The sequence below is a fragment of the Pogoniulus pusillus genome, chromosome 5 (genome assembly GCF_015220805.1).
Source record: "Pogoniulus pusillus isolate bPogPus1 chromosome 5, bPogPus1.pri, whole genome shotgun sequence".
In the NCBI taxonomy this organism is placed as follows: domain Eukaryota; kingdom Metazoa; phylum Chordata; class Aves; order Piciformes; family Lybiidae; genus Pogoniulus; species Pogoniulus pusillus.
In genome coordinates, this window is record NC_087268.1 from 2,473,656 (window position 1) to 2,501,653 (window position 27,998).

The 27,998-nt window shown below is 41.4% G+C and overlaps 1 protein-coding gene across 3 annotated transcripts in view; it reads right to left on the reverse strand.

The window, feature by feature from the left end:
* The window catches only part of NLGN4X (neuroligin 4 X-linked), a 122,538-nt gene extending 95,098 nt beyond the window's left edge, over positions 1 to 27,440 (reverse strand). For all 3 annotated transcript variants that reach the window (XM_064143025.1, XM_064143026.1, XM_064143024.1), the window contains exon 1: positions 27,060 to 27,440. The gene's annotated coding sequence lies outside the window, so the exon portion shown is untranslated. The remainder of the gene's footprint in view (positions 1 to 27,059) is intronic.
* Positions 27,441 to 27,998: the final 558 nt, after the last annotated feature.

Consider the following 27,998-nt stretch of genomic DNA (forward strand, 5'->3'; position numbering starts at 1 on the left):
TTCAATGTCCTCCTTGTGCTGGGGGCTCCAGAACTGCACACAGTACTCCAGGTGGGGTCTGATGAGAGCAGAGTAAAGGGGGAGAATCCCCTCCCTTGCCCTGCTGGCCATGCTGCTCTTACTGCAGCCCAGGTCACAATTGCTGTCTGGGCTGCACATGCACACTGCCTGCTCATGTTGAGCTTTACATCAGCCCAGACCCCCAGGTCCTTTTCCTCAGGGCTGCTCTCCAGACATTTGCCACCCAGCCTGTATTTGTGCTTGGGATTGTGCCCATCCAGGTGCAGGACCATACACTTGGCCTTACTGAATGTCATGAGGTTGGCCTGGGCCCACCTCTGCAGCCTGTCCAGGTCTCTCTGGATGGCATCCCTGCCCTCTAGCAAGGAGACTGTGTCACACAGCTTGGTGTCATTGCAAACTTGCTGAGGGTGCACTCGATTCCTCTGTCCATATCACTGACAAAGATGTTAAACAGCAGTGGTCCCAGCACTGACTCCCCCTGAGGGATGCCACTTGTCACTGGTCTCCAGGTGGACATTGTGCCATTGATCCCCACTCTCTGTGTGTGACCATCCAGCCAATTCCTCATCCAGCAGTGCTCCACCCATCAGGTCTGTGTTTTTTCAGTTTGGTGACCAGGATGTCATGTGGGACAGAGTTAAATGCCTCACTCAGGTCCAGGTAGATGATGTCAGTTGCCCCTCTCTTGTCCACTGTTGCTGTGATTTCACCATAAAAAGCCACTAAATTTGTCAGTCATGATTAGCCCTTGGTGAAGCCATTGCTGGTTACCACCAGTCACCTCTGCTTTGTTTTCCATTTGCCTTAGCAGAGCTTTCAGGAGGATCTGCTCCAGGTGAGACTGTCTGGTCTGTAGTTCCCAGGGTCATCCTTTTTTCCTTCTAAGGATCTCTCCCTAAGGGCTGTACCACTGCACACTTGAAAAAGTAAAATTTTTACAGTAACAAGACATGCATATTCATGATTTCTACATACTCTAAAATAAGTCCTCCTAATATAGAATATTCCAAGGTCAAGGATGATGTGATTTTCTTATTGCTATTCCATAGTCTCTATTACTACCTATTGCCAGTTCTCTATAAAGGCAGCTGCTCTGAAAATCTGGATGGGCAGCCCTGCTTCATCCTTCATGACTCAGTAGCTTAATCTTGCTTGTTCCTGTTCAGTAGCAGCTGCTTCTCTTTGTCTTTCACTTGGCAAGACTTAGTGTCAAATCTTCCTCTTATCCAGCAAAAGCTCCCATGGCCTTATCTTGTTCATGTCCAGTAAAGCACTTCTGGTTCTGTCTTGCTTCTGTCTCAAGAGTCATCCTGTCTCTGGAGGCATCCATAGCCTTGTGAATTAGTACCAAAACATCGAACATATTAGTATAGCCTAAACATCACTCAGCTCAGCAGGATTCCATCCTCTACTTGCAAAGTTACTAGATTACACACTCACAAGTTGCAGTAACATTCCACTTAAGCTAGAAAGTAGAATAAAGCTTTATTTATTAATATAATATCAGACTAATTTAATTGCCCCACATTTCAAATACTTGGTTCAGTATTTAAGGTGTATTTTAAGAAACAAATCAGCTTTTGGCAATAAAGCCAAAAGCACCACACTGAACTTCCATGCTGTATTTCAGACAATTTTCTCCTATCATTTAAAGAAAAAACAATCAGATTTTAGACTTCACTTTTAACCAAAATGAACAGTGTAAATGAAATCAGCCTTTAACGCTTACTCGCCACTGTCAGATTCTGCAGTCTTAATCACACTGCATAACACTTTCTCATGAATGTTTTGACTCACTCCAGCTAAATCACTCCCTGTAAGTGCAATTAAATCATTTATAGAGCTGCAAACACAGCCCTCAATTATGTGTAAAGATGGTGATTATCTTTTTACATTGGAAATAAATACCAGTGAATGGCTATCTGAATGTATGTTTGAAAAGAAGCAGTTCAGGAATATGGAAGCAAAGGAAAATTGCTGCCGAATAAAGAACGTGTGAAACACTCTAGCTAAGCTGTGAAAGTGTCCATCTGGACACTTGCTACTGTGGAAGCTTGGCAAATCTACATTTTTTCATGCATACCCATTGAGAAATCAGATGTTGAAGCTTTGAACACTCTTTCTTCCAAGCTACTGTCTTAAATCTCTCCACATGACAGTGGCACTTCTACTGGAGATTTCACTTGCTCACACAGACTTTGACAGCCATTCCAATTCTCCAACTACTGTAGTAGGTGATTAAATGTGGATTATAAGGAATAAGGAAAGATTTAAGGAATGTCTGGGCAGTGAAAATCCACTAAGGTGAACAGTTTCCCATCCATTTAAATTTTGCATTTCTCTATTTTGACAACCGTTATAGCTTAACTCCAGCTACAGGGAGAGAGCAAAACTTAACTCAGTTTTAATGTTAAACATAAGGATTGCATTTTGTGCCATACTTATCTCTTTCTGGTAGCATACTCTAAGAAAACAGGGAAAAGAGATTGACATTCGACATTCCTCTGAAGACAGAGGTGAGAGACTGTATCCTCAACCACAACCAACTAGAATACCCCATGGAAAGTGCGAGTGGCTTCAGAAACAAGAAAAAGAACAGGAATGTATGAATCTTTGGCAAGGTCTACAGGGTTAAGAAAAATCCTAAGAGATAAGTGCTAGACTGAGAAATAGGTGGAACAGCCTAACACAGATGACAGAGACTGCTCTTCAGAGAAAATGGACTGCAAACGACTGCAGCAGCAGAGAAATAGTAACACAGAAACAGAAAGGCTAAGGCTATATACATGGGATACAGACCAGGGAGGAGGAAGTAGTAAAGGCATGGTGGCAGCCATAAACAAATTATATGAACTTGCAGAGGTCCCTATTTTTTTCCATAAAGTACTAATATTTCTTGAAGACCCTTCTTGCCTTCAAAAGTAATTAGATGTGAATCTCTGGCTAATAAGACTGGAAAATGCAGGGTCGTTTTCTCATGATGGTTACATCTGAATCACTATGAACTACCTAGCAAACAAAAAAAAAAGGAATCATATGTGATACAGCAGAAGAATTAGATTACAATTTCATCAGAAGAATGAATGAGGGCAAATATTTGAATAGCATATAATACACATTTCATTAGAAAATTAGAAGTTTTTTTTCCAACACCAACAAACAGAAATCTGAAGGATGACAGCTTCAGTACAACGAGGTTCCAAACAAACTTAATAATTAACACTACAGGTCAAAAACCTGAAAAGCTCCAGGGAAAAACAAGAAAAATGCTGAGGGAATAAATGAAACACAACAGAAAATAAAGCAACAGAGGGGAAAAAAACCCCAAACAATAAAAAAAAACCCAACCAACCAAACAAAACCAAGACATAAACAAAACCAACACAATGGAACCAACTCAAAACACAACAGGCAGGATGGAAACAACAGATAGTAGACTCTTGTTTGAATCAAACCAAAGTAAGACAAAAGAAACCTTTGAAGAATTTGCAAACTGCTCTGAGAAGTCAGGAAGAATTAAACTCATAAAGCCTGACCCTTAAACAGCAATAACACAAGAGAAATGCTGATGGTGCAGAAGAGAGTGATTTCCCATGTGGAGAAATTCTGAATGTTAAATGAAACGATAAATCCCCTTAGGGGAACTCCAGGCAAGAAAGCAGCAATGCCAGGAAAGCATGGAGAATAAGACATAGCAAAAATGAATGACACGAGAAAGGCTATAAGTCTAATGTCAAAGAGAAGGGGAGAGAGTGCCAGTTCTGTGTCAAAAGAAAAGGTTGATTCTCAAGTCAGAGATAAGAGAAAGGCCAAGCCCGAGATTAAGGAGGAGGAGGAAGAGGAGGACAAGACACAGCTAAAGGAGAAACACAGCAGAATAGGGAGGGCAAAAGACCAATTAAAAAAAAAAAAAAAAAGAAGCCAAAACTGAAGTCAAAGGAACAGAATCCAGAAGGGTGCTTCAGGACCATGCTGAAACATACCGAAATGAAAGATCAGTTAGAAGAGCAAGAGCTTCATATAACCCTCAAGCCTGTCAAGATACAGCTTTCCGAGACCGTGGATAGGGAATCAAATGAACACAAGATAGAATAACCCAACCAGTGGCATGGAGTTCAGATCATCTATTCATTTCTTACTTCAGGTATACAGTTAGGTCTCCTAGGGCCTTTGAAGAGTATTTTTATGGTTTGAAAAACTTATCTTTTATCTTACACAACTAATAGGTCTGATACTGTCATTGTGGATTAATGCAGAGAAAATATAAGCCACTAAAGTATTTTTCTCATAGCCTTCCCAAAATAGGGCAGTGTAAAGTGAGAGAAATTACAATCCCAGCCATCAGACTGTCTACAGTTAAGACTTTGCAGATCTAGTTGCATAAATTTTCATTCATGTACTCTCTAAACATCTAAACAAGGCACCTACAGAAAGACTATTCCAGTTCAGTGTTGATTTAACTGGGAAGTCATGACTGACAACAACATCACAAGTTCTGAGACTTCCTTCTCTTGAAAACTGAGCTCTTACTCATTTTCACCTTTACAGTGTTTTTCAGAATGAGATTAAAATTTTAATCAACCAACTTGCACAATGTAATCCAATTATATTGTATTTCCATAACAAATATTCACAGAACACCTTTCAGTTTAGCATGTCCAGTATGGATCACCAAGCCTGATCACTAGTCCCAAATCCCTTCCAGGGAGGTGGCTTATGCCCAGGGCTGAAGCTACTCCAGTGCTCCTTGGCTGCTCTGGCTCCTGGATGGGGGTGGGATGGGCCCTAGCCTCATGGGGCATCCCTAACATTCCTGGCCCTAGTGACACCTTATCAGATTCAGAACTGCAAGTGAACAGTTCACACAGCAAAAAAATTATTAACCAGACTCACAATGAAAATGAGGACCACAGCCTTCTTGTAGCAGTTATAATTTCACCTGTAAAAGAATCACCAAAGTCCACAGATTCTAAGCCCAAAACCTTCATGTAAATTACATGGATTAAAAGCAAACAAACACACAAGCAAACTAAATACTCCACCAAAAAACAAAGCTGAAAAAAGTCACGTTATCAGCCAAGAATGGAAATTAGTTACCATTGAATTGTTCTAGAACATTCTAAAATAAACCAAAACATCCAAGACAAAGCTAAGCACTAAAATACTTAACTTTGATGAGTTTTGATGAGTTAACTTTGATGAGTTCTTAACTTTGATGAGAATGACAGACTCCAAAGACATGAATCTTGCTATTGCTTTTGTGTTTATTTGGAGAAGCTCTAATTTTCATTACAGCCTATCTTCACACATTTTTACATGACTGATCTACTCAGCATCTATACCAGCCACAGAGGTGTTGCATCTCAAATTGTCTAACTGATTAATCATGTTGTGAAAGGAAAGCAATTGTATATCTATATTTCCTTAGGAGGTAATGCTCAGAACATTTGTTATTAGCAAGTGTTCAGTAAAGTTTGCTGCTTTGTTTCAACCCTTTAGGAGATGTCTGCCTGCATCCAGCAACTCTTATTGTTTTCCAAGTATATATGTTGGTAAAATCACAGAATCATAGAATCAAGCAGGTTGGAAGAGATCTCCAAGATCATCCAGGCCAACCTAGCACCCAGCCCTAGCCAGTCAACCAGACCATGGCACTAAGTGCCTCAGCCAGGCTTTGCTTGAACACCTCCAGGGATGGTGCCTCCACCACCTCCCTGGGCAGCCCATTCCAATGCCAATCACTCTCTCTGCCAACAACTTCCTCCTAACATCCAGCCTAGACCTCCCCCGGCACAACTTGAGACTGTGTCACCTTGTTCTGTTGCTGGTTGCCTGGCAGAAAAGAACAACCCCCACCTGGCTACAACCTCCCTTCAGGTAGTTGTAGACAGCAATCAGGTCCCCCTGAGCCTCCTCTTCTCCAGGCTAAACACCCCCAGCTCCCTCAGCCTCTCCTCATAGGCTTTGTGTTCCAGGCCCCTCACCAGCTTTGTTGCCCTTTTCTGGACACCTTCCAGCACCTCAACATCTCTCTTGAATTGAGGATCCCAGAACTGGACACAGCACTCAAGGTGTGGCCTGAACAGTGCTGAGTACAGGGGAAGAGTAACCTCCCTCATCCTATTAAGTCTCTTTACAAGCTTTGTTAAACTGAGATTACCTAACTGAACTTCTAACACATCAGCTTGTCATACAATTGAACAATTAAATAAAGAACAAGTGGCAATGAGGTTACTGATTACATCTATCTTGAGTTTTGCATTAAATCATCATGTCTCAAATTGCAGTAAATACATAGCAGTGCTCATCACTGGACTGCAGCCTCAGGCTATTTAGACATAGTTCCCTTTCCTTTCTGTATCACTTGCCCCTTCTCTTTCCAAAAGGCAGTTAATAGTTCCTTTCTTCTAACTAGCTTTTACCTGTGTTGAGACTACCATTACAAACTAGGGAAGACATAATCATGTTCTACAGAGATCTATGGGCTAAAACTCACATAATTTAAACTACAAGGAATGTTTTTTTCCTGTCTCCTTACTTGTCTTGGTGCAGAAGAATGAATGAAGAACAACAGTATGATCGCAAAAACAATTTCTGAGCAGATTGAGAAGCTGAAAGCACAACAGAAAACTGATAGGGTCATCTTAGCAGTCTCTAAAACCAACTAGCATTCAATTACTGGTTGTGGGAACCAAGGAAGTGAGCCAGCTAAATGTGATACATGATGTATCTCTGGAGCACATCCCTGTGTACACTTGGCATAGGAAGATTAAAGCTAGAAACATAGTAAATTTACATACCTGCATTTGAGTAATGCTTGTACAGAAACATAATAAAGTGGTGTGCTTGCCCTCAGTAACATTTGTAGAGAAGCATAGTAAATGTAGAACAAAGAGCTGCAAGTAGTCTGTGCCAAGATAGCCAACACCTCACTGTTATCCAGTAAGAATGTTAAAAACATTATTTTACCCAATCACTGTATTCCATAACTTGTAGGGTTACCACAATTTGTAGAGTGGCATATAAAAAGACTGCTGCTATAGTAATGAACAACATCCACATAAAATTGTGTTGCTGTTTTGTCCATCACAACTCTAACAGCCACAACTGATTTAAAAGGTTTCTCCTGACATCTTTCCTTAATTCAGAACTTTAGGTGATGAAGCAACTATTCCCAGAATCCACTTCCTGGCACATGGAGGGTGAGACAGTTATCATGAGCAGTCAGAATGCATTCATGAAGAGTACATCATGCTTGATAAACCATGATGAAGCAAATGGACTAGTAGATGAGAGGACAGCAGTGGATATTGTCCTCTTGAACTTCAGTATGGCTCTCCACAGTTTCCCTTAAGATCCTCATTTGAGAAGCTGATGACATCTGTGATAGATGAGAAGACAAAGGCTCAGGGTTCTTAATGTTTTTAAACATGTGAAAGGAGGGTACAAAGAGGACAGGGCCAGGCTCTTCTGGATGATGCCCAGTGACATGACCTGAGTCAGTGGGTGCAAGCAAACACAGGAAGGTCCTTCCCTCTGAAGTTTTTTTAAACTGTGAAGGTGACTGAGCCCTGGCACAGGTAGCTCTGAGTGGTTAGAGTCTCTTTCCTTGGAGATATTCAAATGTTGACTGGATGTAGTCCTGAGCAAGCAGCTGTAGGTATCCCTGCTTGAGCAGAGGGGCTGAAAAAGATGATCTCCAGAGGTCACTTACACCCTCAATCAATGAGGCTTTCTGTGCTTCTGTGATCTGTAAATATATGTAGCTTTAAAAAAAAAAAAAAAAAACAGAATATGCTATCAAAATTAGTCTTGTCTGACTCAAAGAAGTCATGCTTCTGTTGTAAAGGTTAGAGCAGATGTTCAGTGTTTATGTCTAATTCATGCCAGTGAATCACTTCATCGATTACTCAGACCATTATTTCTCCTTATGGAGCAGTATTACTTGATATTAGCAACTGATGACCAGCTTGAACTACAGCCTCCCACATGTCAGGTGAATACCTTTGTGCAAAACTGAGAAAAACCCTGATTCAAGTCAAGTGGAACTGGGATTGCTATAGTCTTGTATCTCCAGTGGTTGTTATGTCCTCAAGAGAGATAATAGAAGAAACCTACTTCAACTTTCTCCCATTTGATACAAATGATGACACAGGATCATTTGCCTACTAATGGAAAAATCACAGTCAGCAAAATGGGAAAGAGATAGCTCCATCTTCTTCCAGCACTACAAAGAACACAGTGACATCAAACAGAACAGACATCTTCATACCCCTTTTAGCTGCCCTGCCAAGAAGATAAAGGCACTTAAGTCTCTATCTGGCAATCATAGCTAGATGACAAACGCATACACATTTGAAATCTGCAAGACTGAGAGCCTCACTAAGTTTACAGCTCAATGGTGGTGTACTCCCTTCCCCTACACATCATTCCAACAGCTGTCTACATCACTCGGCCTCCTAGTGAAATTGCTGTTCTTTTTCTTTGTACATAAGTGAGATTTCCTTCCAATAGATATAATAACTCTAAGTAGGAGTAAACAAGAAGCAAGGATGAAAAGGGACTCCAGGTCATGGCTCCTCCTGTCCATAGACCAATCTGCCCCAGGTATTCCCTACCCCAGCTTGCAGTCTGAATACAGTCAGAATTTACTTCAGTGCAAAAATCAACAGAAGATAATAATGAAAATTTTATGGCTAATATTCCTTTGTCTCTTCCCTCAAATTCAGTGAGGATAAAAGTATTTTGCTGGAAATCTTTCTTCTAATTAAATTTCGTTCTGGCTTATCTGGGTTGTACTTCTCTTGCTGTTCTCAGGAAAGCTTTGGCAGCTTACAAAATCTAAGAAATGTAAGAAAGCAAGTATTTTATAATGTGTAACATTTTTCACAGTCAAAATGTGAGATAACAACAATGACAGTAGCTGCTACCAGCATTAGTGTCATCTTCAGAGGGCAAAGAAAAACTAACTGAAAAGGGATCCTGTCTCAACAGTAACCCCCTAACCAATCCCATTCCCTTATGGCATGCAGCAGTGTGCCCAGGTGGCCAAGAGAGCCAGTGGCATCCTGGCCTGCATCAGGAATGGTGTGGTCAGCAGGAGCAGGGAGGTCATTCTGCCCCTGTACTCTGCACTGGTTAGACCACACCTTGAGTACTGTGTCCAGTTCTGGGCCCCCCAGTTTAGGAGGGACATTGAGATGCTTGAGCATGTCCAGAGAAGGGCGACGAGGCTGGGGAGAGGCCTTGAGCACAGCCCTACGAGGAGAGGCTGAGGAGCTGGGATTGGTTAGCCTGGAGAAGAGGAGGCTCAGGGGTGACCTTATTGCTGTCTACAACTACCTGAGGGGTGATTGTGGCCAGGAGGAGGTTGCTCTCTCCTCTCAGGTGGCCAGCACCAGAACGAGAGGACACAGCCTCAGGCTGTGCCAGGGGAAATTTAGGCTGGAGGTGAGGAGAAAGTTCTTCACTGAGAGAGTCATTGGACACTGGAATGGGCTGCCCGGGGAGGTGGTGGAGTCGCCGTCCCTGGGGCTGTCCAAGGCAGGATTGGACGTGGCACTTGGTGCCATGGTCTGGCCTTGAGCTCTGTGGTAAAGGGTTGGACTTGATGATCTGTGAGGTCTCTTCCATCCCTGATGATACTGTGATACTGTGATATACCCTGTGTTATACAGACAAAGCTAATTCTGACCAAACTGGTGTATCACATACTACACTGCAGTGCTGTGCAAAGGCAACAGTTCAGGTCCCAGAAGTTGAACATCAGAAGACTTTCTGCCTGAGCAAAGTGCACCCAGCGTCTGGAGATGAACAACACTGTCGTGTCTGTGTTGATAAAGGTACTAAATCTAACTCTCCAAATAACTAGGAGTTCCACACTGAAGACTGTTGCAAAGACTGCTGCAAAATATTTGTGGAAGTGCTATTGTGAGTGCACACAGCCTCTAGAAACACAGATACAGTCAATATCAATATGGAGGATAATGATAAAGTGCAAGCTCACATCAGCAGCTTAAGTGGCCTGATTTTCAAAAGCTTAAAAAAATAATACCTCAAAAGACCCTTCTGGTGTCTAATCACTGCAATAATAAAATCCTTGTCTTGCATGAGCACTGCAAATGTTGTAGCCAGTGTTTTTTCAAAAAATAATTACCTGTTGATATAAAATATTTTCACCATAGGTAAGTATGCCAACAAAGACATTCTGCATGCTAGCAACCATTTGAACCTTTTACAAATATACCAGAGCTTCCATTAATACATAATCCCTATTACACATAAAAGCAATGCAGTTAACAATTGTTGTGATGGTTTGGGTGTTCCCCACCCCCCCACTTTAGAAATCACCCAGACTAGACTCAGCCAGCTCTGGAAGTATGAATGAAGCTTATATTTACAGCTAGCACAATAGACAAGCAGATATTTACAGCAGATACAGAAATAGACAAGGTAAAAAGTAATACAGAAACACAACAGCCCTCCCAGAAACCTGAGTCCCCAGGAGGGGCTCTTAACCACCCCTTCACCTTTCCCCTACTCCTCTCAACCTTACCCCAGTCCCAAGGAAGAATGGAGGTTCAGGCAGGGGGTTAGGAAGCAAAGTGGATTAGTCAGAGAGGCTTGAGAGAGATGCAGCTCAGCCAGCTCCCCAGCAGAGGTGGTTATCTACGGTTTTTATCTCTTATTCTTACACATCTCAGCAAGCCTATGAGTGAAGTAGACATAGCCTTGTTTTCCTTTCACAGCCTGGAATCTAGTTCTTCTCACCAAAACATGCTAGCTTATTCAAACTAGTGCAGTTGTTCTTCATTCCTTTTTTTTTTTTTTTTTGTCTTCTGTTAAACCTGCCTTTGTTGGAGCCATTAGCTGTTTTTAGCTAATAAGCCACTTACTAAATCCCTTCAGTGAACAGAATATTGTGGCATAAGATTGTTGTTTTTCAGCGGAGCTCTTTGCATTATTTTAGGGAAGGCTTCCAATCTTGTTACCAATATTCCCAACTAACTGAAGTCAAAAGTGAACTTGAGATATCAAGGAAAATGCTACCTTATAGAAGTGACAGATCATACTCTTTCAAAATGAGATTCTTATGTAATCATCTCCAAATGCATAAAGAGAAATTTTCACTAGTGGATTATCTATGCACAAGGAAATGCTACTGTTTCACTCACAAATCAAACTGAAAAGTGTGCACTCAAACAGAAAGTCCTTCCTAGAAGGCATTCAAAAGACAGATGTTCACAGTAAATGAACCACTAGAGATAGCTTGTTTGGGTTTTTTCTTAGTTTGAGTTTGCATATGTGTGGGGTTGTTTTGTTTTGTTTTTTGAGGGGGGTTGTTTGTTTTTTGTTGTTTTAAAAAGAAGCTATTCATCAACACCATCCATAATTACCAAGTGCATACACACACTCTTTGGCAACATGAAACACATGAAAAATACAAGTATGTATACAGAAGCATATTATTATTTTAATAGATCAGTTTAACACAAGTTGCAATAAAAAACAGTCCAAGCCCATCCAACTCTTTAGGCCTTTTCACGTGGCAAAGGATTAACTGTTGCTCTGAACCAAATGACCTGTACTGCAGCCACCAAAATGCTACCTATTCTTTTGATTGGTACTCTTGGGTAAAATCTTAAAACAGAACTGTAATATTGTGGTGGTTTGGCTGTTCCCCGCCCCCCCACACTTTAAGAAACACCCCAGCTAACTCAGCTGGACTCTGGGAATATAAATGAAGCTATTTATTTACAGCTGGCACAATATACAAGCAGATATTTACAGTAGATACAGTTATAGACAGAAATAGACAAATTAAAAGTAATACAGAAACACAACTCCCAGAAACCTGAGTCCCCAGGAGGGGCTCTCAACCACCCCTGCACCTTCCCCCTGCACCTCTCAACCTTACCCCAGTCTTATGGAAGAAAAGAGGTTCAGCTAAGAGGTTAAGAAGCAAGGTTAGTGGCAGTGAGGTTAGGGAGATGTAGCTCAGTCCAAAGCCAGAAGCAGAGAGAGTAAAAAATGGAGAAAGTGTTATCTAATATTTACTTTCTTATTCCCATACCTCTCAGTGAGACTGTGAGGGAAGGAGACATAACCATTGTTTTCCTTTCACAGTCAATTATCTACTTTTTTTCTCACCAAAACATTCTACCCTGCTTCAAACTAGCACAAATATATATATGTCACTCATTAAATTTATGTAACACACTCATCGACTATTATAAATACTAAATCTTGTCTTCTGCTTCAAATTTTTCATACTGCAATTCATTCATAATGCCAAAGAAAAGTTTGGGGGTTAGAGCACTCAGACTTGGATAGATGTAAAATGTTGTTTCCATTGCTGGTTTTGGAGGTTGGGATTTTATATCTTGAGTTAAATACATTCAGGCATGCAACTCACATGGGGATTTTCCTTCTGAAACACCTATGAAATTCCCAGACTATATTTTAAACTTAGTCCTATAATTTTAAGCGTTCTATACTTCACCACCCTTAAAAAGTTCAGCCATCTCCACTGTTTTCTGCTTAGCAAAACTCTCAAATGAATAAAGACCATAGTCTGAGTTCTTCAACCTCAGCCACAGTAATATATCCATTATAATTATTTCCAGTAGAGTCTATGCCAACTATAATTCTTCCACCCCTTTTAAATTCTGAATAATTGAAAAATCCTCTGAAGCACACTTTTTTCCAAGAGTATGTCTCACACAGAAAGTACTTGTAGATAATCAGTGTATAAAATACTCTTTCTTTCATCCATAACAACCTACATTTATCATAACTGATTAGGTTCTATTATTCACATGATTAAAACTACTGAATGACTCCGCTGGGTGGAAGAATGAAGTTCCCTGATGCCAGTAACTCACACCAAAATGTGGGAAAAAAAACTGCTAGCAGGCAAAACTTCAAAAAGAACAAGAGTCTGATCATTCAGGCCTCTGGTACATGCAGTAACAACTGCAAATTAAGGCTAAAGCCAAGACTATTAATGGCATTCAAGCTGTATCGTATGTGCAACTATCCCACACACTGCTATAAGGAAATGACACAAATGATCAAACATAAGAACTGTATTGCCATGAAAAGAGCAGTCCTTTATGTTAGAATGATGCCTCTGTCTTGGTATGACAGAAATAACAGTAAAGAACAATTGTAAGGGACCTTTGCTCCAGAAATAACATGGCTGTCAGATGAGGCCTTAGAACAGCATGCAGTCTGTAGGACAGTGTAAACTGACCAAGATTCTAGTCACATTCATTGACCAGGTTTTACTTGATCAAATGAATTTATTACTTAGAAAGAATAACCACAAGCCCTTAATCTCATTCGAAAGAAAACCTTAACAAACATAAATTGCATCCCGAAGTTGTGTCTGCTAAGAAACTGCAATGAGAGCTTGGAATGAATAGTCTGCACACGACAGTCTACAGTTTGAAAGCATCTTACAGGAGTCTTGAGCAAAGTATTTCCTTAGAAACTTCAGGAAAATCTTATCAATCATATGCATATACTTTTAATGACCCTACTAGGCAATCAGTCTGTCCAGCATCTGATATTATCTAGACTGAAGGAAGAGTAACAAATAACTGTATTTCCGATAAAGTGTCAACTATGATACTGGTTCCAGTGGCATCTGAGCTACATTAGTAGTACAGAAGCCTGATTTAGGAATTAAAGGGCACTGGCAGAGAGAAAGGTCTCCCACTGATCTGACAGACACATTTTTGAGAGAGATGCTTCTTCTCCAGTAGGAAAATCCCTGAATTCCAGAGGCTGTTGGTGTTTCACTGCAGTCAGCTTCACTGAACCAGGTCAGAAATAAAATCAGTGTGATTTTTTTGTTTTAACTGATTATCTAAAATATATATACATAAAAATGTAATTCATTCCTTCCTGGCTCTCCTAGTTTCTGTATTTGCATCTGAGCTACATTAGTAGTACAGAAGCCTGACTTAGGAATTAAAGGGCACTGGCAGAGAGAAAGTTCTCCCACTGATCGGACAGACACATTTTTGAGAGAGATACTCATTCTCCAGTAGGAAAATCCCTGAATTCCAGAGGCTGTTGGTGTTTCACAGCAGTCATAGAATCATAGAATCAGCGAGGTTGGAAGAGATCTCCAAGATCATCCAGGCCAACCTAGCACCCAGCCCTAGCCAGTCAACCAGACCATGGCACTAAGTGCCTCAGCCAGGCTTTGCTTCAACACCTCCAGGGACAGTAACTCCACCACCTCCCTGGCCAGCCCATTTCAATGGCAGCTTCACTGAACCAGGTGCAGAAATAAAATCAGTGTGAATTTTTTGGTTTAACTGATTATCTAAAATATCTTAAAAATATAATTCATTCCTTCCTAGCTCTCCTAGTTTGTGTATTTGACAAGCATTTTTAAATATAGCCTTACTGAATAAACAGGTACCTCAGCTTCTAATTAATTTAGCCATTTCTTCCTGCAACATCATTCCTCAAAGTACAACCTCCTGAATGTGGCATTTCTGGGAACAGAACCAAGCTACGACAGCAGTCACTGCATGTATTGTTAATGCCTGTGGCTAGATTTTGTAATTTCCAATACCTTGAGGCATTGAGTAACACAAATACCAGGCAACTCTTGTACTGATTTACAAAGTCATAGCACCGAAATGCACCATGGCAATTACTGCTTGATAAATATGCAGTCTTAGGAAAAGAGGACACCCTTCATTCCAAAGGATCTGTGATATAAGGGGAAACAAAGTCACCTCATACTTTGAAGCTGTACAAAAAGTACTGGTTCTAGTTACATGAATACAGGAAAACAGAAGGTAAGTTTACTTCTTTTGGTCTTCAGAGATAACTATAATTATAAAATAAAGGTATCATATTGATGTGGCATATTTTTGCCTATAGCACACTGAAAAAAAAAAAAAAAAAAACAAAAAGACCTTTGGATTTTTCTTTACTCTCCCTATTTGAGAAGGCAGTATTTAGGAGTATATTCTAAATTATGTCTATGGGATCTTTATTTTTGTATTTCCTGATGTTAAGCTTAAGTAATCTAACAGGAATTTTTGATTCCTGTTACTAGAATGTCTTGCCTTCAGTATGCTAACACTTCAGCCATGGTCTAGTTGATTGGCTAGGTCTGGGTGCTAGGTTGGACTGGATGATCTTGGAGGTCTCTTCCAACCTGGTTGATTCTATGGGTACCTAAAAAACATTTATCCTCCTACAGGACATAAATCAAATGTAACTGAAACAAATTAAAAAGACATAAACCAAACCAAACCAAACAAACAAAAGACAAAACAAAACTAACAAAACCCAAACAAACAAACAAATGCAAAAGCAAACCAACCAACCAAATAAATTGTTCCTTTGCTCCTCCCTCTCCTCCAAAAAAGTCTCAAAGATAAACGAAAGATTCTGGAAAGTATGTAACAGTATAGACAAAGTTCAGATTCTGTCATTTGCTAATTATTTCTCTGTGTGTGTGTGTGTACACATGAGCAAAAGATGTTTATGTTTTTGCAAATAAAAACAAAATACTGTTTTACAGAAAACTGAGTTCTTCAAGCTTTTTTCAGTCTTCTTTAGATGGGTACTTTTGCGTTGAGATACCTCCTTACGAGAAATTTAGTGCTTATTTATTCATAGAAAGCATGTGGTATAAATAATCAATCCTGGTGTGTGTCAGAGCAGAAAAAAGAAGTTGGTATAAGGCAATAAAGTGGGTTGTCAAGGATTTTTTTCCTCCTCCATTTGACTTTTCATCCTCCTATACATGTAACTTCTACCTGTCTAAACACAAAGCCTGAGTACACACTAGAAGTTAGCATGGAATCTAAAACATTTCCAACTGTCTTTAAACTCTCATATGTTTAACAAGAACCATATAAAGGAGACAAAAAAATTAAAAGATAATTTTGCCTCTAAATAGCACTTAAGTCCTAAGCCTATTTTTGTATAATAAAATAAGTATCATGTTCAAGAATATAATTGTCTCAATCTCCTGTCATTCACCTCTATCCTTGTCTTAACTTTTCAGTCACAGTGTCAAGAAGGTTAATGCAGTAACACGAATTTGTGATGGACCATTTCACTCATATTCACTAGGGCAAATATATCTGTCTGGCTGGTAAACAGTTTACTCCATAGAGAACAAGTTCTTCTCAGCTGAAAAAATACCTCTGCCAAATTAATATATTAAATGGTGAGATGTTAACTGCCTGACTATTTTTTTCTTTCCCCTAAATTAATACCTCCAGACACTCAGATATTAGGCATAGTGCCACTAAGGACAATGGTATAAACTAACATAAAAACAGTGTTAATGAGATCTTAGTCATGCTTGTAATCTTTTAAATATACAGCTCACAGCAAGTAAAGGAAAATAACTCTTAACGTGATGATGCATTACGTCCATTTATCTGTAGAGGGAAGGCCTGTTTATTAATGACATGAAAGGAAGGCTCATACTCTGCATACTCTGAGGACAAAAACATTTTCTCTGTCTGTTTTATTTCCCACTAAAGATCTACTGTTCTAAAAGATTACTTTTTGGGCTAGGCAGAGGTACATGAATTTTATTACAAAGAGATCAGAAAAAAATATTTGTAACTATGGAACATAACTCATTTGTGAAATCAGAGTACAGCAGTCCCTGTGCAGATTCCTATTACATTACTATCTTTGACTAATGTATATCAGTAGGATGAGTATACATTTTACTCTAATTCCCCACACCCCTCCATGTACCAATAACAGAACCATCAAAACCTACGTAGTTTATGAAGTGTGCCTTTATATAATCCCAGGTAAATCTGTCCACATTCTTCCTGCATTTGTCTGCAAGATTAATCTCTCTGAGAAACTCCAGGTTAATAACCAAGGCACACTAAGGGAAAACAAAACCCAAACCCACAACCAACCAAACACACAAAACCCCTACACAGTATAAATAAACACACACACAAGAAATCAATAAAAAACCCCCAAACACCAAACCCCCAGCACACCTGAAAGCAAGCAAGCAAAGAATGAAAGCCATGTATTTCAGATGAAACACAAAAGATGAGTGACTGTGATTCTTGGGGGGAAAATAAAAGCCACCACAGAGAATTTTTGGTAGCAAGCTGCTGTGTGTGACTATGATATATCCTCCCACTCTCCTTCAGCAATACCTGCATGCTTGGCCACCTCTCTGAAATGGCCATACACAAACACACAGTAGACAGAACAGATAGTAAGAACTAGAAATCTGTGTAGTAATTGCCATGATCTCGTTGCAATTACTAAGACATGGTAGGATAGCTCACCCTTACAGAGTGATGACACTAAGAATCGTATTTTTACCTTGTCCCACATAGTGAACTTCTAACATATTGCACCCCCAGACTAAACTAAACTTCCATCTCCAAAAGTATCACCTCCTCTTGTATGCCTGCCTTGACTCATATACTGCTATTTTAAGATCTCCAGAAAGTAGTATTTGAACCATCACTCCTCTTGCTACTCTATGCTCTAGTATGTCTAGCATCTGTATGTGTCACCCCACATTTCTATCCTTTTCTTATGTTCTGATAGTTTCTTTGGTGAGCACCCTGTACTTGTTTTGAGACTCTACCAAGACTACAACTAACTTCTCACCTCATCCCACTCACTCTTCTACTCTACTACTCTTTCTCTGTGAAAATTAATCATGTTAAGCTTCCTTCTGTCTGGAACTCATCACCTGCTAACACTCTCTGACTTGATGATCATCATAAGGCAATGATGAACAAGAGAAAGAGGGATCAGATCACTTTAAATTTCCTTATCTTGCATGGAGGAAAAGGAATGAGCAGTTTCCTCACCTTAGACATAATTACCCTCAGTGCTTAGCCTTCAGGCCTTAAGAAATAGAAGTAGTGTTGCAAATGCCATCACTGCTGTTAGGAAATCTATGAAATTTCTTCCAAAGTGAAACTGGACCATCTTTCCATCATCCTTATTGATGCCTCTGGCTCCAGACAGTACCTTCTCAAATGCTGTGCGTTTTGGTTTCTCTTGAATAAACCAGCTCTGTTTTCAAAAAGCAGTAAAGTACTAAGCCTAACCAATTTGCCACCCTCCAGGGGCAAACAGAAAATGAAATCTACCACAAAAGGATCTATCTGTGAAGTGTTATGATCCAGTGATCATTTGCTCATTCACCAAATGCAAGATTTATTTAGCTTTCCATTATTATATAGCTAGATAGCTAAGAAAATTCAGTGTGCTACCATTACCAAACCCACTCCCATTTCCTGCCTTTTTCTACAGCCTTCTAATCTAATTTCTACATTGCTAATATAATTTCTATTGCCAGAACAAGAAATCCTTCACAAAAAGGACTCAAATTCAGCACAACAGAACTGCTAATGCAAATCATCCAAGTGGCAATGTGGTTTGGTTTTGGGGCTTTTTTTGCTTTAGCTATTGAAGCCATCATCATAAGTATTACATCTGCAATAAGTCATGAATGGAAGAAAGCATTTCACAGGATCTGGGATACTAAACAAACTGCAAAGTTACAAGGAGAAAAAAAAAAACAGACAAAGAAACCCTATAAAAACAAACACACACAGAAAACCAAACAAAACCAACAAAACATGAGAAAACACAAACAAAACCAACGAAACATGAGAAAACACAAAAACATTAAAAAACCCCACCAAAAATCCACAAACACACCCACACACACACAAAAAAAAACCACAACAAAACCAAAATCCCACCAAAACAAACCAACAAAAAAAGCCCACCAACTTACAGGAATGGCAGAAACAGGGAAAAAGAAAGATTCTAACATCGTGTTCTAATTAAAAATTCCTACAAGAAAAATGTGGGAAGGCAGCGACAGTTTGCTCTAACATCTTATTACCAAAGGAAATAGGGAAAGGAAAACACAGACTGGTAATTCAGAGAAGAAATACTTATTTGCTACACTGTAGCACAGAGATGGGCCAGATCTTCAATGGAGAGCTACTTTCACTTGTGCTTGCATGCCACTTCATGACAACTCAATGGAAGATAACACTACATGCTAACTGCACTATTAACCCACTGCATTTCAATGAAGTCACATCTCTGTACCATATAAGAGCAGACAAATCAATGTAGAATGCCTTTTACAGTCCAGTAGTATAAAAATCTTACTGGCCTTTCTAATTGCTCTGTTGTAGTTGGCCTGCCTTATCAAATTACTAAGGCAATGTATCTCAAACATTGTCTATATGTAAAGATGACATCAAATCAATATGAACACTAAGCATTTGTCTTCATAAACCATTATTCAAGCACAGTTCAACTAAACAATCTTAAGAAATAAGAAATGTAAGATTAAAAAAAGGTAATGCGTTTTGTTAATAACTGTTAGCCTGTTTAGCCTGAAGCTGTAAGTCCACCTAGCCTGCCCTACAACTTCTGCACCTGAACTAAAGCAAAGCATCACCACAATTAGGATGAAATTAATATGCTAGCTCTTCCCTAAGGAGATTTCCTCCAGCTCCACAATTAATTTCCAGTTATGCTGATTGCTATTATTTAATCTGTCAAAAAACAGTGAATCTACATCATCTGTCCCCCAGTTCACCACCTGCATGCTGGAAACTACACACATTGAAAATTTCTAATTTGGGCAGCAGACCTACTGCTGGCTGTGTTAATACAAATTCACAGCCTCAGGCACCACAGCTCATTTGTCCAACTGTGCATAATTTGCAGAAAGTTCTACTTACCTTCACACCATTGTGTACTGAGAACTTATCTTTCATGTAAATGATGCAAAATGTATTAGGCAGACATTCTAATAATTGCATTAGTGACAGGGATTTATTTGGCTTGGGAGACTCCAGCCAACAACTCAGTGACTATGTACCTGACTGAGGAGCAACACTGATTGATTAATGTTCTCCTGAAGTAATGCACTGAGCCATCTGCTCTGAAGCTAGGGTGAAGGGTACATCTTGCAAAGCAGTAACTCACTAGATGCTTCCTCTGTTGCTGGAATCTTCCTTCCTATTTGCCTGAGGAATACCATAAAATACAGATACATACACTCCTATTCCATCGGAGAGTTTTGGTACTGGCAGATGTACCAAATATTCACATGGGCTTCATCTCTCCCACAATGCCTCTGGAATCCAGTAGAGGTCACAATCACCTATAAAACACTTCTGAAATCTATGATCCAAAAGCTGCACAACTGAACAACCAGGGAAATAACAGTGTTACAAAACTAGTTTGGAGATAAGGCAAAATATGTTTTTCCAGCACAGTCACAGCTAACAAGGCAGCTGCATGGAAAGGTGTACAAACTGGATGTGTGTACTTAACAGTTCAGTTACTAAGATGTACTCAGCTTCTGTAGAAAAGCAAATCCAAGAAACTTCAGGAAGAAATCACTGACAGTAATGAGTTGGTACAACCATTTTTCTTTACTTGTCACCATCAGAACTTTAGTTTAGACGTAGTACATCCTCCTCTATCATCTAGGATACTTTGCTGGTGTGTATAATCATCCATACCTCTAACGAGCTCTTCAAAGAAGGAAGGCAGGTGTATTATTTTTAAGCACCTACTACTTCCTTGTTTACTTTTCAAATGCAGGTATGAAGGCAATTTCATTGGCAGAACTACACACAAAGTCGCAAGAAAGCTTTTCAACATTGCCAGTTTTCTGTAAATACTCCATAACATGCTATCTAAATACTACTCACTCAAAAAGACATGACCAGAAGTCTATTGAAATGAACAGGAATCTTTGCACTAAATCCAACAAGATGTAGTCCCATCACACTTATCTTTTAATGACCTGTTAGTACCAGACCCATTATGCACATCTGTTAATATTGTTTATGCTACATCCAGTAAAAAAATGAGTAAAATATTATTGTACCTTGGAAAGTATATGGCTTATCTCTTGTACAGTCCCATATGAATAATACACTACCTTTGTTTATTTGGAAAGACAGATCTGGAAACCATTCACAGTGGAACAGGAAAGGTAAAATCACATCTCAATGCATTAATATATTCCTCATGTAATTTTCAACTAATTCATTCTGCATGTCCAGGTGCCTGAAAGGTATTTCATGAATAAGTGATATAAATTGGTGAAGTAAAGCAGTAGAGAGAAAGGAAAAAAAAAAAAAAAAGTTGGTTTATTTTCAGGGCAAGAATTTTCAGATGCGTAGTTCTACTAGTTGTGGGTTCTAAGTAATTTCCTGATCTCTTTAATAGCAGAGTTCTGCACAATGTCTGCAAAAAAAAAAAGATGATTTAACAGAAGAAAAGCTTTGCACTATGGAAATCTTAAAAATCAAGTAAAAAATCAGGTCTACAAAAGTCAGTATGAAATGAAAACACAAAACACCAAGAATCTGCTTCCATTACAAATTCTTTATTTCAAAATGGAGCTATTAGCTTTGTCCTTGTTTACTGTAGTGGGATGGATATGAAGTAGGACTTCTATACATCAGAAGTCAAAAGTATGGAATATAAGGCATTAGATGTTTATTGGAATTGGATTAATAGGCATTTGGAGCTAATTACTGCACAGCCTGTTTTGGCACATAACACCACCAAACAGAATTATTGGTGTTTGTCTACTTATTTTCCACCATAGCTCAAAAGCCTAGAAGAAATTCTGTTGCAGAAAATATAACTGTTTATCTGAGGCCTCTTCACAGTACTTCTAAATAGTTTATTTGAGAGAAGACTTGCTGCCATTAAACTATTTTTGTAGTAAGGGTCCAAACTAGCTGCAGTAGAGGGTTAGGATTCAGTTTGCTCTGAAGCTAGAGGAGTGCATAGCTCCAAATACCAATTTATCCTATTCCATTAAACAAATAATGCATTATATTCCATACTTTTGACTTTAAACCATAAAGAGCTTGATTGCCAACCCAGATGTCTAGCAACAGCATCACAAGATTGCCACACAATAACATCGATCAACACGTGGAAAGAACCATCACCCAGCCCTGTCCAATCAACTAGACCACGGGACACAGTCTCAAGTTGTGCCAGAGGAGGTCTAGGCTGGATGTTAGGAGGAAGTTCTTCCCAGAGAGAGTGACTGGCATTGGAATGGGCTGCCCAGGGAGGTGGTGGAGTCACTGTCCCTGGAGGTGCTCAAGCAAAGCCTGGATGAGGCACTTAGTGCCATGGTCTAGTTGACTGGATGGGGCTGAGGGATGGGTTGGACTGGATGATCTCGGAGGTCTCTTCCAACCTGATTGATTCTATGATTCTATGATTCTCTACTGAAGCTAGGCAGTGGCACACACTTCACAACATGCAGCCTATGACACTGAGTGCTATGTGGACACAGCACAGCAGACAGACAGAAGTATTATACATTGTGACATCAGTGACTACAACTTATTTTTAGATTGTTACAGTACAAATCTGAGCATTCCTATCTACAGCCTGTTCCAGCATGTGGTCATGCATTCAGTTTGAATTAGGCACGCTGCTGGCAAAGCCCCACTGGAAAAGCCAGTGCTCTACAAGGACTGCTTCTACTCAGATCCTCATGTGAGCTATGCATAAGCCATAAAGTAACCCTGCCTATCTGTAATGCTAAAACTCATCCTCATTAGTATACATGGGTTAAAGAGGGAGAAGCTTGCCTGTACATCTGCAGAATAATTTCCTAGTTTTAAAATTCAGCCACTGCCTATAAATTGTGGTTTTCAATTTTCTCTACCCTTATATTCAAGTTGTGAAAAGCTGATTAGCATTGTGCCTTATCTCTTTGCAAGTTATTTTCCAAGAATATTGCCAAGAAAACTTGGTTTTCCTCCACTAGGCAGCAAAGTGGTTTCTTACTCTGATTTTGGGTTTTTTTTTTTATTGGTGCTTTTTTTTTTCCTTCCAAAACCAATTTCAGAACTACTAAAACCAATACAATGAGAAGCAGAGAACTATTAAAAGGTGAGAGAGTTGAGTACATAACCCTGTCAGGTGTGAGGATCGAAATGGCTCACAGCATAAATGCTTTGCAAAGATTGCTTGAGAGCACCTGAGTTGAACTGTGACAGCAGACAGCTGCAGTTAGACATGACAGACACACATTGATTTGTGCAATGTTTTGGTTTTATTAGTTTTTTTTTTTTCTAAAGACTCTTAGCCTTACAATTCAGTGCACATAACTAACCAGTCTTACTCATGCAGAAGATATCTTAAATCTCGATGACAAGTCTTCAAGTGACAGAATGGCTAAATTATATGCTGGTTAGAGTATGATGCTTATTCCTGTCCTACCCAGGTGGAGTTGTTCTTTACACCATGTGATTCAGTCACCAAATAGCAGCATGCCTGTTTGAAAGGCCAGGAGGAGGTTGTATTGAGAGCGTGTCAAAAACAAATGTGCAAACATCTGTCCAGTAGTCAGGAAATGTTCCCTGAATCACTCTTTTGTTAAAAAAAAAATAAAATCAAGCAGCTCCTTGTTTCTATGATACCTTTAATACAAAGCTTCAGTTAAACAGCTTTTCTTTCTGCCTCTTGCCTTCATCTCCACCTGAAGGGAGGTTGTAGCCAGGTGAGGATTGGTCTCTTCTGCCAGGCAACCAGCAATAGAACAAGGGGACACAGTCTCAAGTTGTGCCAGGGGAAGTCTAGGCTGGATGTGAGGAGGAAGTTGTTGGCAGAGAGAGTGATTGGCATTGGAATGGGCTGCCTAGGGAGGTGTTCAAGAAAAGCCTGGATGAGGCACTTAGTGCCATGGTCTAGTTGACTGGCTAGGGCTGGCTGCTAGGTTGGTCTAGATCATCATGGAGGTCTCTTCCAACCTGCTTGATTCTATGATTCTATGTCAGGTCTTCATCTGAGGGATGCTGATTGACATTTTTATCAAATGTAAAAATTATCAGGTGAATGTTCTGAACAAGAACATGGGATCAATTCAGACAATTAAGTCTTCATAAGAATAAAAAAATGCACAGGATAGCAGAGCATCTCCAGTAAACCTACCGGGTTTGCCATTTCTCCTAATTGGAGCCAGTTGGCCTGCTTCATTCATGCTCTGACACTTGCTTTTGCTTGCTTGCATTGTGATGCCATTATAGGAAATGACACTTCATGGCTGATCACTGCACTTTGCTGATCAAGAAAAAAACACTGGGGATTTTTTAATTTACTATCTACACGTTTGTAATGCAGCACTGCATTTTAAAACAATGCTGGGCAAGTCACCAGTCCCTCTAGAAATGGCGAAGGAAAAAAAATGTATTTTCTTGTGTACACCCATGTTTTTCAGTAGAGACCAAACCTAAAGGACACTTAAATTCAATTTAAAACAAAGAAAATTGAATTAACTTCGAATTAGAATCCTCTTGAGGATCAAGGTGGTTTAGAATTCCACTTTTAGTATGTGGTACAAGTTAATAGGTTGTACTTACACACAGCATGCTAACAGTAAGTGCATCTATATGACATACAGACGTTGTGACTAGAGAACAGAGAGAGCAGCAGAGCTGTATTTATGCACAAAAGGGCAGTAATTTTTAAGATGATGAAAACTAGTCAGAATTAAAATTAATTTTATATTGTTCTTCAAAAAGCACCTGCCATCATAGATCTTTCTGGTCCGAGTTACAAGGAATGTTTTCATGTTCCTAGTCTTTAATGATTCATTGCAATATGAATCATAAGACAATACATGCAACCCTTTGCTATCTTCATAGGTGATATTAAAAATATAATATCAAATACACAATTTGCAAATGAAATGGAAATAAAAAGCAGGGTTCATCTGATATAAGGAATTAGATCACTCCTACAAAGCAAAATTGTGTTCCCCAAAATTATTTTAAATTAGTTGAAGTAATTACTCCTTTTCTTAGGGTTACACATAAATTAGTTTATCTCTGTTGTGCCAATAGAAGATTTATGCACACCCATTTTCACATAACCGCTTGTAAAGTCAGTTAATCTTTGCTTTCTCATCACCTGGGTGCATGTATATGTGCATGTCCTTAACGCTATTAATCACCGAAAAAGCAAAAATCGATGGAGCACTGCAGAGGTGTTCGCATTCGACATTGACCAGACCAGGCTAAACAGCTTTTTGTTTTCTGCCGGTAGTTTGGTTTTATACACCAAACATCTGAACTTGCATACGCGCTTCTGCCATCCCTAGAGCAAGCAGTAGGAAGCCTACCGCCGCGGAAAGCTGCACACAGGCACCTGGCAGCACACTAGAAATGCCAGTGCCCCAGCTTGTTGCGCTACCACGGCGCTCAGCGCAGGCTGTCACGCCCGAGCTGTCAAACAACCACTGAAGTGCTGCTTTCGCTGCGAGTGCCGCGCCGGTACCTCCAAGGTCCGCACGTTTCCCACCTCGCCGCTCTCAGCCCCAGCCCGGGCCGGGTTACCCCCCCGGGACTTCCCTTCCCCGGGCGCTGCCCCCCGCGGGGCTGTGGCCCAGATGCGCGGGCGGCTCCGCTCCCGGGCTCCGCGCGGCCACCGGGCGCGGGACTGCCCCGCGGCGGGCGCGCGGCGCTGCGGAGCGGTTGGAAGGGTCCGCACCGCCACCTGGCGGCCGCGCTCCGCCACTGCCGCGCAGCGTCCCCCCGCAAACTTCGCTCCCTACCACGCCGAGAGCCCGAACCGGCTAAGTTTCCCGGCCGCGACGCCATCTATTCTTAGCCTCGCTCAAGGCACGACAGCGGGACACCCGCCCCGCTCCCCAAGCCCCCGCACCCCTCCGCAGCGGTTACGCGGGTGCGCGCCTTTCCCGCCTCGACCCTGCGCGCCGGCGGAAACTGCGGGGGGGGGGGGGGGGAGTGGGCGGGTTGAATGGTGGCTGCCGGCTCCCCCTTTCCCCCCACCCCCCACGCTCCCGTCTCTGTCTCACGGGCGTCCATCAGGGCAGCTGCAGCGGAGCCGCCCCCGCTGCCCGGGGCGGTGGTGGTAGGCTGGCGGCGGCCTCTCCGCTGAGCAAGGGGTAAAACCGCGGCAGCCACCGCCGCGCCTCGCGCCGCCAGCCCCCGCCTCGCCCGCCCCCGCCCCAGCTTTGCAGAGAAGCCGATTTACTGTCAAGCTTAGGGGGGGGAGGAGGGAGTTATGCTGGTGCGTCTTTTTTTTCCCCTATCTTTTCTTTTCTTGCCTTCCCGCCCCCCGCCACCGCTCCCCGCACGCTGGCTTTGCCCAGTGCCAGTCCCCACTCCATCACGAGCGGAAACCCATGTCCATCACAAAAGCGGGCATTTTACCCGCGTCCAGAAAAAGAAAGCAAGCAAGCAAGCAAGGAAAAAAAATTAAAACCCCACCACAGATAGCTAAAGCCGAAGCGAGTGAACCGAAAGAGCCATGATTTCAGGATTTACCTCCGAAAAAGCCACCTCCCTGTTTTCTCCTTCCCCCCCCACTCCCACCCCCCCATCGCCATGCCTCTTGGCTTTTTTGTGGTTGTGGTGGTGGCAAGGAAAGTGGCTAACCAAAAACCTACGTGTTGGTTTTGTGCTTCCCCGAGAACCAGCGGCGCACACAGAGCATGAGGTACCGCTCCTGCCCCTCTCCGCGCTTGCAGAAACTGTGGCTTCCTTCCTTCTTTCTCTCTCTGCCGGTACTGCAGATATTTCTCCCTCCTCTCCACACTCTTCTGTTTATTTGGCTCTAAGGCAGAGCTACTTTGTAAACATCTCACACAGAACCCCAGAGTCTTTCCAAATAGCTGATTGCAGCAAAATGCCTCCAAACAAATTATGGTGCAAGGGGGATATAGCGGACGAGACCAGAGCGGATAAAAAAGAAGTAATTTGCATAAATATGCATATGTGACAACGAGATCGCGTATGATGGTGGAGGTGGCAGAAAGAAAGTATCGCTTTATCATGATGGGAAAAGTAAAAGCACAGCCGACTGCAGCAAACTGCTCGCCCTTTGCCAGAGTACCAACTGCAACACCTTTCCTCTCCCCCACCCTCTCCGAAAAATAAAGAGGGAGGGAAGGCGACGGGAAAACATTAAAATGAACATTCAAATGGCAATTTTAGCACTCCTACCTTAGCACTGGAGTATCTGCAGAAGCATAGGGATCTTTTTTACGTAGCCAGAGTCTTTCAGGAAATCCTCTCCGGCTATAATGCAGCCGGGATTATTCGCACACGGTTCCTGCTCTCCTTTTTGGAATCCAATGCGATTCGCTTCTCCAAAGGAATGCAAAGACCACGAAGTATGTGTGTGGAAATATTAAAAATAACAATAAGAAAGACAGTAACACTGGATTTGAAGAAAACTCGTATTCTCGCTTCTAAACGACCTACATTCGGGCAGAAAAATCATTGCAATCAGTGTGAGAGGAAGAGTTGGGTCTGCAAGTAGGAGCTCTGATTGCCTATGCAGAGACCGAGTCGAAGAGAGACTGATCTGCAAGGCAAGGCGAGCTGAAAGCTGGGGGGGGGAGGGAGGGGGGGAGGCGGAGGAGAGAGAGCGAAGGGAGGGGGGAAGAGAGAGAGGTCCAGGCTGTACCAGGCGCTCTCCTCCTGCTATTGGACCAAACTGAATGAAATTTACAAAGCCGGCAGCCAATAGCTCCCCGCCTTCAGCCTCATCACTACAGAAACCGTATCTCCATCCAGAGGCTCCTACGGGAAGCGGCGCATCACCCTTCGCAGCGCCCGCGGTGGCAGGGCCAGGCCGGGGCCGGTGGTGCTGAACAGGTGGGCGCAGCGCACACTGGGAAGAAAACCTGCCTCTGTGCCTGTGCCTGTGCCTGTGCCTGTCGGGGCACCACGCGAGTCAGTGTCACCTCCCTGCTCCGTGATCCTATTCGGCAAGCGCAGCCTTTGTTTAACCCTTTAGAGCTGCAACTGCTGCAGTAGCAGGCTGTTGTTATCGCGTTTGCCCATATGCATTCGCATGGAGCTAACATTGCAATTGCACATCAGCCACTGAAACGTTTGCTCCTCTACCCCTTCCTCCTCTACAAAAATAACGAAGTA